The sequence below is a fragment of the Heptranchias perlo genome, chromosome 25 (assembly GCF_035084215.1).
Source record: "Heptranchias perlo isolate sHepPer1 chromosome 25, sHepPer1.hap1, whole genome shotgun sequence".
Lineage (NCBI taxonomy): Eukaryota > Metazoa > Chordata > Chondrichthyes > Hexanchiformes > Hexanchidae > Heptranchias > Heptranchias perlo.
This window is the reverse complement of record NC_090349.1, coordinates 22,110,255-22,123,531: the sequence shown is the minus strand read 5'-3', so window position 1 is coordinate 22,123,531 and position 13,277 is coordinate 22,110,255. Positions and strand designations below refer to the sequence as shown.

Sequence of the window (13,277 nt, the reverse complement as noted above, 5' to 3'; positions counted from 1 at the left end):
TTATTTGCACAACATAAAACATAAAAGAATAACAAATATTCAGAAGTAATCGCAGGACAACAAATTCCACCCCCTCCCCACCCACTTTCCTGGACATAATCTCCTTGTAGAGGTAAAGTCACATAGGTACTCTGGTATCTCAACCAAATGGTCATCATTCATGAGTGAACCCTGAGAATGAGAGTTGGCAGGCTATCCAATCAGGTCATCGATCCCATCCCCATACAAGCACAAATTCAGCAGGTGACCCTAGAAAGTGATCAGGAGTGGGGACCCTGCCTGATTTTCTGTCCCTAAACAAAGGCCACTGAGAAGAGTTTAACTGTAGCACCCTTATCATTGTCTTGGCTGAGAGTAGCTAACTCTGCATAGACCAGGGATCGAACCAGGAACCTTCCTGGTCTGTATGGCTCATATACATAATCAATAAACTTGCTATGGCAAGGGGGAAGCATTACAAGGCCCGAATTCCATTATTGTGTTCACGTTTCATATAACTTACTAACTGTGCTTTGAACTCAGAATTTGATTTTAGCCATGACATTATTGGAGTATTTTTCTTAAATGTACATTGCAATGGAGTGGTTATATTTGATTTTGGATCATTTTTGCTGACAACAGCTCATAGTGATAATGCTGGCTAGTGCATTCCTTATTATGATGCACAGTGACACACACTCAATGAATGTATGGATTAAGGATTATGCTTTAGTATTGCAAGATTACCAAAAAATTAATTCCCAATAATCACTACAACAGTTCTGAATAATCAATTAGTTACAATTAATAGTATAGTACTTTCCTTTGATACATTAGAGTAGAACAGTATGATAAATTTTTGGAAACAGTTTGAGGATATAGCAGATTATGTTTATTCCTTGAAATTCAACCTCCTGTGACCAACTCAGACGGTTTCAATAACTAGCTCACTGTCCGTGTATTACAGTGAAATTTTAACGCGTAAAATTACCAGGATTACTAAAAGGATAGTATGTTTCTATTCACAATATCATCAGTTATTTATCACTAGTCAATTGTCTCCCAGGTACTTTACTTAACATGATAGATAGCACTAACTAATTCAGCAATCCTTCCCATTTGGAGCACAAAATCTGGATATATGAAACACTGTTATTCTTTAACAAAAGTAAAATACTGCAGATGTTGGAAATCTGAAATATAAACAGAAAATGATGGAAATACTCAGCAGCTCAGGCAGCATCTGTGGAGAGAGAAACAGAATTAATCAGGTTGATGCTCTTTCGTCAGAACTGGAAGAAGTTAGAGATTTAACAGTTTACAAGCAAGTACACAGCCAGAGAAAGAAGGGGGTGGTGGGATGGCGGTGGGGGGGGAGCGGAGGGGAGGAAAAAATAAAAGGGAAAGTCTGCGATAGGGTAGAGGGCAGGACTCAATAAATGACAGAAGGGATGATGGAGCAAGGCAAAAGGGGGTGGTAATGGGACAAGTAAACAAACAAATGATGGTCTTCGACATGAAACGTTAACTCTTTCTCCACAGATGCTGCCTCACTTGCTGAGCTTTTCCAGCATTTTCTGTTTTATATTTAAAAAATGGGTCTAGAGGAGCTGTAAATGGTATCAGCTTAACATACTGATAAAAATGGTAGCACTGGTTATGATCTGAAGCTGTTGAAATCAATGTTGAGTCCATAAGGTTGTAAAGATGAGGTGCTGTTCCTCGAGCTTCCGTTGAGCTTCAATGGAACAGCGTAGGAGGCTGAGGACAGAGAGGTCAGAGTGGGAGTGGGGCGTTGAATTAAAATGGCAAGCGACCGAAACTCAGGGCCATGCTTATGGACTGAATGGAGGTGTTCAGCAAAGCATGGCTCTGAGCTTTGACTCGTGTCCTTTAATTCAATATGGATATGTGCATAATAATAAACTGCAACACGAGAGCAAAAGGAAAAAAAAGTGTGGTCATATAGTGTCCATACCAGGAAAGAGATCCAGAGTTGATTATGGATAAATTTATGGAACTGGGCTCTCACAATGGCTCAGCATGTTCAGTCCTTGGTTTGATCTCTGTTTTATGCAGAAAAAAAGTGAGAAACCAAGACAAAAATGATGAAACTGTCAATTCAGTGCTTGGCTGTAGCAATCAAAGGCAGTGAACTCTATTACTAAATCGAAAGTACAGATTACTTGTTACATCGTTACTGTATAAGGCATTGGTTGCAGCCAAGGAAATTGTGCTTGTTGTCTTTGTAAAAGAGATGTTGAGGTGAACTAATTGATGTTTTCAAGATCATGAGAAGGAACTAACTAAAATGTTGATCAGGGCAAATTGTTTCACTCTTTTAATAATTCAAAATTTAGTAAGTTAGGAGTAAGAAGGAAAGTCAGATCTTTTTTCACAAAAAGCTAAGAGTTCTGGAATAAGTTAAAGAGGAAGATTATTGAATCAAATGGTATAGATGAGATCAAGATACAATTGAATGTATTTATAGAGAGTGAATTTATTGAGGATATGGTGAAAAAATAGGTAGAAGGGATTGAAATCAATCAAAAAGGGATGAGGTTGCTGGAACAAATGGCTTTTTTCTGTTCTTATCCTCATGTCTCCAGCTGCACCCTATTGCATTACCTAGTATTTTAAAAAGGTACAGAGCAGGAGAACACTTCATTATATATCAGCCTTATCTTAATGCTCATTATGGCACCATGTTTAATTTGTTATTTTGGATCTTTCTAATGAAAATATATTTAAGTATATATAAGTAGCTCACCTCCCAATTCTAAAAGGACATTGATATGCACTCAGCACTTAGCTAAATAATAGTTCCGAATATGCATTGGTCACCTTAAAAAAAACAATTTGGTAAATCATTCCAAATTGCTAACTAAATATGGAACTAGGACATGCTTGTAACTGACCTGGAAGTTGTCTTGCTGGCTAAGAGATACTATATACATAATACAGATGGTAAGCTAACTAGGAAGAAAAGACAAAGATGGCTAGAAATATTTCAGTGGGATCCAAAACATTTTACCTCCTTAGAACCAGCTAATCACAAGAATAGTGATAACTCTGATAGCTCCATAAAAAAACAGGATAAATGTAACCCAGGTAATTTTTGCCCTATTAGCTTCTTTCCAATCATCAGTAAAGTGATGAAAGGAGTGATCAATAGTGCCATCAAGTGACACCTACTCACTAATAACCTAGTTACTGATGCTCAGTTTGAGTCTAGAACCACACAGCTCCCAATTTCATCGTAGCCTTGATTGAGACATGGACGCAAGAGGAGATGGGAGAGTAATCGCCCTCAACATTAAGACAACTTGGACTGAGGATGACACCAAGGAGCCTAGAAAAACTGAAGTCAATGGGGATCCAATTGAAAACTCAACAGTGGCTGGAGTCATCCCAGACAGAAACAAAGACAGTTATGATTGTCAACGGTCAATCATCGCAGCCCGAGGACATTGCTGCAGGACCTCCTCAGGAAAGTGTCTTTGGCCCAACCATCTGAGCTCCTTTATCAATTATCTTGCCTCCATCATAAGGTCACGAGTGGGACCTTTCGCTAATGATTCCGCAGTGTTCAACTTCATTAACAACTCCTCCAATAGTGAAGCAGCCCATGCCAGCCTACAGGAGGACCTGGATAACATCCAGCAGGGGTTGACAAATGACAGGTAACATTCGCGCCACAGATGCTAGGTAATAAGAAAGTCCAGCCTTCAACGGCACCAAAATCACAGAGTCTCCCACCATCAACATCTTACAGGTGACCATATGCACCAGCCATATCAATATGGTGGCTACAAGAGTATGGCATAGGCTTGGTACGCTGTGATGTGTGGCTCACTTCCTGACCCCTCAAAAACTCTCCACCATCTACAAGGGTCAGGTCAAGAGTATGATGGAATTCACTACTCACTTGGACGGGTACAACTGCAACAACACTCAAGAAGCTTGACGCCATCCAGGACAGAGTTGTTTGCTTGATCAGTGCCCTTGCCACTGAACTTAATATCCACCATCTCCATCACTGACCTACTGTGGTTACAATATATACTATCTATAGAATGTACTGCAGCAATTCATTAAGGTTACTTCTACAGCATCTCCCTAACCTGGAACTTCTACCACCGAGAAGGACAAGAGTAACCATGCCGTAGGAGCATCATCACTTCCAAGTCACACATCATCCTAACATGGACATGTATCTCCATTCCATTATCGTCACTGGGTCAATATTCAGGAGTTCCCTATCTAAGACCATTGTGGGAGCACAATCAGCACAAGGACAATAGTAGTTCAAACTAAAGGCCCACCACTGCCTTCCCAGGGCAACTTGAGATGGGCAATAAATGCGGCCGTACTAGCCTATCCCACATCCAAAGAAAATATTTTTAAAAAGACCAGGTGGGCTGTTCAGGAATTTCTAGACTATAAACTAGACACTAAGGCGAGGAGGGAGCGGGGGGCGTAGTGGCCGGGAACGCCGGATGTCCTGCCTAATTTAATGGCAGGACCTCATTTAAATTTTCTGTCTCCGTTTCCTGGCTGGCAGCTATCAGGTTAAAAGGCTGTAGCTGGAGAGCGGAGAGAATGGAGAGATCAGAAAGGCCGGGGGGGGGGGGGGGGGGGGGGGGGGTGCGTGGGGGCGTGGGAAAAATCAGAGGAAGATCAGAGGTCACGGGGGAGGGTCCAGTCATAGGATGAAGGGGGGGCTTCTGTCGCGGGGGGGGGGGGCAGTGGAGTGCGAGGGGAAGGGGAGGGGCACCTGTCGCGGGGGGGGGGGGGGGAAAGAGGGCAGCGGCACCTGTCGTGGGGGGGGGGGGGTGGTTCCAGTGGAGCGATGAATGCCTGCTTTGCGCGAGCATTCGTGTATGAAAATGATGCTGACTTGCCAGTTGATTCAACGGAACCACTCACAGACATCAGCTGACCAGCTCTTTAGCGATTTTCCAGGTCTCCACAAGGCCACAGGGAAAAACGGAGTATTTCTATATTAATACACCATATACTGTGAATAAAATGCATATCAACATGAAACCAAAAGAACAACCGCAATAATAAAAAATATAGTATTTCTCCCACTACATAAGAGCAATTTTTTCTCAACAAGGTGGCGAATACCAGTGCTAGAACAGAAACATTTTCTACCTTGGTAAACAGTGTCAAAATCAACTACAGGCATATGCAGAGTAAAATTTCTTAAACTTTGTTTGGCATTAGGGTACCAAAAGGTACCCTAATGCCAACCTTAAAAAAATGCCATCTATTCAAACAGTGCAAATTTTCCAGCTGTCACAAAAAATATTATTTTGGCCTGAGAAAGGCTGCTCATTAGTGTCAAATGATGGGATAATTTTGTGTTGTGGATTTGCATCCAATAAAACTGGATTGAGTCTGCCAAACTAATTTCATATAGCCCCCTAATGGCTGTTACAGAAGGAAATTTTTCATCCATCAATCGAGGCAAATTTCAAAACTAAAGGTAAATGGACAATCTGCTAATCCCCTATACAACTACACAATAGTCTCTATTCTATTGCTTGCTGACATTACCCTGAACATCACTGCTGATTTGACTTCATTATTTTCCATTAATTGACAGCTACTTTCTCACGCAGCTCTTCAGCCATTCAGGATTACAGTTCATTCCAAATATGTGACAAAGCAAGATACTCAATGACAACTTTGTTCTTTTTCCAGATTGATAAGATACGGTTCTTTTCATTTTTGCCCTCAGATCACCTCTCCTGAAGCTAAGGCTCCAGCCACCTTATGCTCTCCAAAATGATGATTTTTTAAATGTGTGAGCCCTAACAATGAGTCTCAGCAAGCTAATTAACCAAAGGAATCGCAACCGCTAAACTTGATTATATTCTCAGCCAAAGGCCATTTTGAGCAACATTCAGTAACAACTGTAAGCAGGAACTTTGGCTCAATTTTTTCACCCTCCCTAGCCCAAAGTGGCTGAGGCTAACTTTGGTGTTCTCGCCACCACAGCAACTAAGATCAGTTAGCTTAGATAAAAACAGAAAATGCTGGAAATACTCAGCAAGTCAGGCAGCGTCTATGGAGAAAGAAACAGTTAACATTTCAGGTCGATGACTGTCAGTTAGCTTAGTACAGGCCACAACTTACATTCATATAGTGCCTTAAGACAGAAAACATCCCAAGGTTTTGAGATTTTTAAAGGTAGAAAAAGACATGAAGAGGCCAAGGGGTGTAATGAGGAAATTTCAGAGAGTCAGGCTAAGGTGGCTGAACGTTTTGCTGCCGATGGTGGAGCAAACAGAAGTGTGGGGGGGGGGGTGGAGATACAGAAAAGGCAGAGTTAGAGGACCAAAGGATGCAGGAGGGAGCTTAAGGCTGGAAGGGGTTGCAGAGAATAGACTAGGAAGAGGCCATGAAGAGATATGACGATGAGGATTTTAGCTGAAGTGTTTTGGTGGACAGGGGGCAAAATTAGATCATTGAGGATGGGAGTGATGGCCAAGCAGAACTAACTGTTGTACAAGATATGGCTAACAGAGTTTTGAACAAGTTGGGAGTTGATCGGTGGCAGGAGGCCAGCATGAGTCTTGAAGTGACAAAAGCATGGATAAAGGTATCAGTGGCAGTGGAATCAGGTGATGTTGCAGAGATAAAAGTAAATATTTTGGGGTTTGAAAGTATGTGGGGTTTGAAGTTCAGTTGTGGATTGAACACAAGGCCAAAGTTTCATATGGCCTGGTTCAGACTGGCTGGGAATAAAATGGAGTAAGCGGCAAATGTGCAGAGTTTCATAGAATCTTACAGCACAGAAGGAGGCCATTCAGCCCATCATGCCTGTGCCGGCTCTTTGTAAGAGCTGTCCCACACCCCAGCTTTTTCCCTATAACCCTGCAAATTAGTCCTCTTCAAGTACATGTCCAATTGCCTTTTGAAAGTTCCTATGGAATCTGATTCCACCAACCTTTCAGGAAGTGCGTCCCAGATCTTAACAACTCAGTGTCAAAAAATGTCTCCTCAATTCCCCTCTAGTTTTTTTGCCAATTATTTTAAATCCATGACCTCTGGTTGTTGACCCACTTGCCAGAGAAAACAGTTTCTCCCTGACTGCTCTATCAAAACCCTTCACAATTCTGAATATCTCTATTAGGTCTCCCTGTAATTTTCTCTGCTCTCAGGAGAACAATCCCAGCTTCTCCAATCTCTCCACATAAATGAAGTCCTTCATTTTTGGTATCATCCCGGTAAACCTCCTCTGTACCCTCTCCAAGGCCTTGGCATCCTTCCTAAAGTGTGGTGCCCAGAATTGTACGCAATAAACCAGCTGAGGCCTAACCAGTGATTTGTAAAGGTTTAGCATGACTTCCTTGTTTTTGTATTCAATGCCCCTACTTACAAAGCCAAGTATCCCATACACTTTCTTAACCACCTTATCAACTTGCCCTGCCACCTTCCAACATTTGTGAATATGCTATCCAGGTCCCTCTGCTCTTGCACCCCTCTCAAAATAGTATCATTTAGATTATACTGCCTCTCCATGTTGCTCCTCCCAAAGTGCATCACTTCATACTTAATCACATTAAATTGCATCTGCCATGCGCCTGCCCATTTCATCAGTCTGTCTATGTCCTCCTGAAGTCTGCTACTATACTATCCTGCGCACTACTTACCACATTGCCAAGTTTTGTATCATCCGCAAACTTCAAAACTGTACTCCCTTTACCCAAGTCCAGGATAATTATATATAACAAGAAAAGCAATGGTCATAATACCGACCCTAGGGATCCCACTGCATACTTTTCTCCAGTCAGAAAATCATTCATTCACCACTACTCTCTGCCTCCTATCTCTTAGCCAATTATGTACCCAAGTTACCACTGTCCCTTTAATACCATGTGCTTCAATTTTCCAAATAAGCATAGTACATGGTACTTCATCAAATGCCTTTGAAAGTGCATATACACATCTACTGCACTACCTTCATCAAACCTCTCTGAACAACATGCAATGGAGGATTACGGCATGGCAGCTGCAGAGTTTGAGAAGGAATAACACACTGTAATCAGTCACATTGTGCGACATTTGTGATTTTAATCTGGGTGGTCTTCGTTCAGTGAGCAGGGCAGAAGCTAGCCTGAAGGTTTCAAACAGGGAGGTTGTGTCTGCATTTGTCTACTAGACATGTAAAAAGGAAAATGTGGAGATAAGCAAGAGCTACTGCTGGCATGTAAACTGTGATTACAACAACAACAATTTGCATTTATATTGCGCATTTAATGGTAAAATGTCCCAAAGCGCTTCACAGGAGCATAAGACGACAAAAAGCGATACCAAGCCAAAGAAGGTGACATTCGGACGGGTGACTAAAAGCTTGGTCAAAGAGGCAGGTTTTGAGGAGGGTCTTAAAGGAGGAGAGAGGAGCGACAACACCAACAACTTGCATTTATATAGAGCCTTTAACGTAGTAAAACGTCCCAAGGTGCTTCAAAGGAGTGACTATCAAACTAAATTCAACACCGAGCCACATAAGGAGATATTAAGACAGGTGACCAAAAGTTTGGTCAAAGAGGTAGATTTTAAGGAGAGTCTTAAAGGAGTAGAGAGAGGTAGAGGCGGAGAGGTTTAGGGAGGGAATTCCAGAGCTTAGGGCCCAGACAGCTGAAGACGCGACTGCCAACGGTGGATGAAGGGAGTAGGGGATGCCCTAGAGGCCAGAATTCTTAGAGGGTTCCAGGTTTGATCCCTGGTTTATGCCAAGCTTGTTGATCTCAATAGGCAGCAGCAGGGACACAACAATTGGTCTCAGCACCCCTAGTCTGGAGTTTACAAACTCAGGCAGGATTCCTGCTTCCAATCAATATCCAGTGACTCACGCTGAAAGTATGCACGTACATGTCTAGTACAGATAGGATCGGGCAAGGATAGGATCAGGCTCAGCTCTAATAGGCTGCTGACACTTACTGACTGGGCTCACACATGAAGAATGACTACTTGTGCAAGGTACAAGAGACCAACCACTGTTCTTAGAACTGTAGCCAAGCAATGACCTAATGCCTTCAGGGGGAGGGTTGAAAACTGCCAGATGAATAAAAAGGTAGTTACAAATCCCAATAAAAATACACATATATTTAATCTTATGTAATGAAGCATATAGGAGCTTTTTTCAGGAAAAAAAATATACTATTTACAAAGACATTTGTCAAGACATATATTCATTACTGGTATTCAGGTGCACACTAAAAGTCACCTTACCTAAAGAAAAGCTTGGCAGAGAACTATTATATCCAGTTACCAAATCAGAAAGCAGTCAGAATCTTGTTAAAAAAACTGCTTGGATTTAAACATTTTAAATAAATAGCAATCATTATCTAACGTCTGTCTAAAATGACTTTGGGCAAGAAGCTAATACGACAAACATTTTAGTTCCCCAGACCCAACAGAATATGAATGCAACAGACTATGGGCAGGTTAATAAGATGTATTATGTCCAACAGTAACATATGCTGATCATGATATACATACATAGAGATGCCAAAAGTCTGATTAGGGCTCAAGAAAACCAAAGATCTGCAATAAATTGTCTCCAGAAGTAATAGTTTAATTGTTATAGCTATATATCAAAACGTTACAGCATTAGTTACTTTTGGACATATTTTACTGCAAAACTTCAGTTGTTTTGTGCCATGTTCTGACTAATTGAACCAATGTACAAATTCTCTGCTTGTTGAGATTGCAATCCAGAGATGTTCACAACAACAATAGTACAGTGAAGCATTGGCTAAACAATTCTATAAGTGATTATGTGAGAAAGTCAAGGGACCATCATCGTAAGAAGAAAAGAATTTCCTAAAACTAACCTTAAAAAGAGAATAACAGATGGCTGAGAGTAAGTTACAGGAATGTAATACACTCTAGAAGTTAGCACTTAAATCAAACCACAAAAGCAAAGCTCTTTTGGTTACAACATCTTCAAAACCCCTCTAGTGTGTCACTGTATACTCAAGTACAGTTCTAGACATTTAATTTTATACTCACAAATACACACAAAAAATTAAGTTTATTGAGTTTTCTTTGAATATTGCTATTAAGTTCCTATTGTACATGACCACCAGCAGTTACTCTCTTGCAGCCACTAACTTTTACTGGTCAGCTTTCTATCACAGGAAAAGGAAGGTTTACAATATATAATGTAGACCAGGGTTGTAATACCATTTGCTATATTATTTTACTGAAAAATAATAATTTATCACATTATAACATTCTTGCTTGGATTAGGATATTTATATAAATCAATCCAGAGCACTTGTTTTAAGCACTCCCTATTCTGTACTTTTGCTAACTAAAATGGTCTTACATTATTATTCAATCATCCCTCAGCATTTTGAAACAAACATAACATAGAGTTGACATCTGCCTCACGCTGGCAATTGAAGCTCCAGAGTGATCAAAAGGTATTGTAGTCATTTATATCCAACTGAATATTCTGACTTCTGAAAAGTCCTGAAATTTCAGTAAGTATTCTCATTATTCTTAATACACATAATACAAGGATTTTACGCTATTTGGTAAACTACAAAGGGTCACAAACTTGTTGAATAAAAAAGCCTTACAGAGACCAATCTGTGCATTAAATTCCATTTTAAAAATGTGAACTTTAGTTAAAATGCTTACTTATAAAATGCTCAGACATAGATTGTTATCACTATATATCAAATAAAAAGAAAATATGCACAATAAACAAAAGCTAATGTGTTGCAAGGCAGCAGTACCCTCCTGGGGATTCACATGATGTAAACCACTAGAGCAATATTCAAGTAACTTCCAAACATCATGAGTATGATACCTTCAACACAACCTTTTCTTCCATTTGTTGAGTTTTGCCATTTGAATTCATATTGTCCATTGTCACCAAAATTTCCTTACCACTGCCTTTAAGCCTGCCAGGTTTTGTTGTAACATGTCAAATTAGGTGATGGAAAGAAACTTATTTTTTTTTAACAACATACAAGATGACAGTTGGTGAGGCTTGTAAAACATCAGCTGATGGGATGAGTGTTTTGCTTGAAAATAATACACTGGCTTTTACTGGATTTGTAAATGCTATGCATACTGCGTTATAAACCTTACATCAAAATAATACAGGTAGCTCGGAAGCATGTGATTTATTAGCAATCATATTGTAGTGCGAATTACACATGGCTTTATTTCAGTAAATGCTAAATGATAGTAATTATAAATCAGATATCAAAATAAAATGGCATTTATGTAACTGTATCCCATGGATCCACTTTACATAAAACATAAATTAAAAATCGATCCTTAAACATCTACAAAGGCGGGTACTTAAATGATCACGGTTTATTCTATCCTGTTTACAAACAATATTTACTCCGGTGAATTACTAATGTTTTCATATATACAAATCAGAAAAACGTCAACTGCTGAATCAACTGGAAGAAAATGTGCCAATCCTCTCACATAAAAAAGCGAATTGTAATGCATTTGATATTCAAGCATCATCAGAACTGGGAAACAATAAAGGGAAAACGTAGCGGAGCTATTTCATTATAAACACACCGATGAGTTAAAAAGAAATCCAGCCACGTTGGACAGCAGCGAATAGCAACCACATCAGCTGAGCTGCACCAAACCCCCACGCAACTAATCACCATTAAAGTGAGCGCAAGGCAACTCATTCAATAAGCAGCGACTGCTCCATTTAATCTAAAAGCTGCCTCCGGACTATCGTGCATTACTGGATGCTATCCGGGGATGATTTTTTTCAATAGGACATGAACAGGTCACCTCAGAAATAAACGGGCAGACTTATAAAAAAATACGAAAGATGCCCACCGGACCGTAATCGGCGCATATCCCTGTACGCTGTCAAGATGGAGGGCGGACACCCTGAAAGCAAACAACTTGTAAACTAACCTGAGTGCCAGAGCAGCCACCGGCTTCTTCCCCTCAACAGAAACAAAATTTTAAAAAAGGGAGATTCTCTCTCCGGGAACACGGGAAAGCAGACGCCGCAGATGACCAGAGCTGCCTTTTTTTTTCACCGAAGAATGACCATTATGATTTGTTATTATTTTTCTTTCCACAGAGATGGGATCCTTGCTCAGAACATGGCGGCGGGAGGGGAGGGCAACGTCAACTAAAAACACTACGTCATGAGGAGGCCGTCGCGGAGTGAAGGCGCTCGCGGGTGCGAGCGCCACCTCTGGTGAACCGCGGCAGGGGCAGCTTGCAATCGGCGATTTGTTTTAAAATTAACCTACTGCCACGTCAACTCCGTAGAAACGCTCTCTGAACCGGAAGTGCTTGTTGGGCAGCAGGTTGGAGGAGCCAGGTTGACGGTATTTGAAGATTTGTATGCTTTAATTTAAGTGAAGTTATTCTGAGGTTTAACCTTTAACAGAATAGTTTTGTGAAGTGTAACTGTTATTACACAGGATCCGTTTCTTTATCAAAAAGAAGAACTCATGATGAAGTGTTTCTCTGAGGTCACATATATTGTTTATGCGTAGCATAGGAAGGGAAGTGTATCCAGCCCAGGTTGGATTTTGTGCAATAATGGATCCGTTCTCGGTTTTGATTGCATAGCATTGCTCACTGAATTAGCTCAGCTAGGGTTTTGGAGCGAAGTTTTATCTATGTCGTGTAAAACAGATACACAATACTACTCATATTGTCTCATGACCGCGGTGTACTGTCTCCAGGTAGATGCCTGGATTCCCAGTATTCTGACAAATTAGTCATGAGCGCAACACTGTCCGCCGTCCGGATAAAATTCTCCGTTCTCTGGTTGTATGTGGAATGAATTTGAGTGATTTGTTGTGACTACAATTCCTGCATATGATTTAATGGAAATTGGCAGACTTCTTATGTTGCAAGAACCATTGCTATGAGAAATGGATAAATTGAATGACTACACTGTTTTGAAGTTACGTTTGGCTTACTTTGGAGTAGAGGATATTTTACCCTGCATCTGGCCTATACTGTATCTGATGTGGTAATGCTTGATGCTGGCACTCTGTCAAAAGTGGAAGAAGTGTTCCATTCTTTGGCACTGGCATTCCATGCCGTAATGAGTACAAAAGTGTGGAGGAAGGGAAGCATCTCTTTACACAGACTTCTTTAAGTTCTTATTTTATGTTATTGAGGAAATGCTCCTTAAAATTTTTATACTTAAATAAAAAGCAGAAAACCTGCAAATGTTGAAAATCAGAAAATTATGGAAATACATGGTGGGTCTGTCAACATCTGTGAAGTGACACAGGTTAATATTTTGCATATAA

The 13,277-nt window shown here is 40.5% G+C and overlaps 2 protein-coding genes across 10 annotated transcripts in view; one reads left to right on the top strand and one right to left on the bottom strand.

Annotated features, from left to right (window-relative positions):
* Positions 1–12,121, bottom strand: part of mtmr3 (myotubularin related protein 3) — a 108,908-nt gene extending 96,787 nt beyond the window's left edge. For all 9 annotated transcript variants that reach the window (XM_068005733.1, XM_068005732.1, XM_068005735.1 and 6 more), the window contains exon 1: positions 11,911–12,121. The gene's annotated coding sequence lies outside the window, so the exon portion shown is untranslated. The remainder of the gene's footprint in view (positions 1–11,910) is intronic.
* Positions 12,122–12,233: 112 nt separating this feature from the next.
* The window catches only part of ascc2 (activating signal cointegrator 1 complex subunit 2), a 52,427-nt gene continuing 51,383 nt past the window's right edge, over positions 12,234–13,277 (top strand). The window contains exon 1 of the mRNA XM_068005744.1: positions 12,234–12,335. The gene's annotated coding sequence lies outside the window, so the exon portion shown is untranslated. The remainder of the gene's footprint in view (positions 12,336–13,277) is intronic.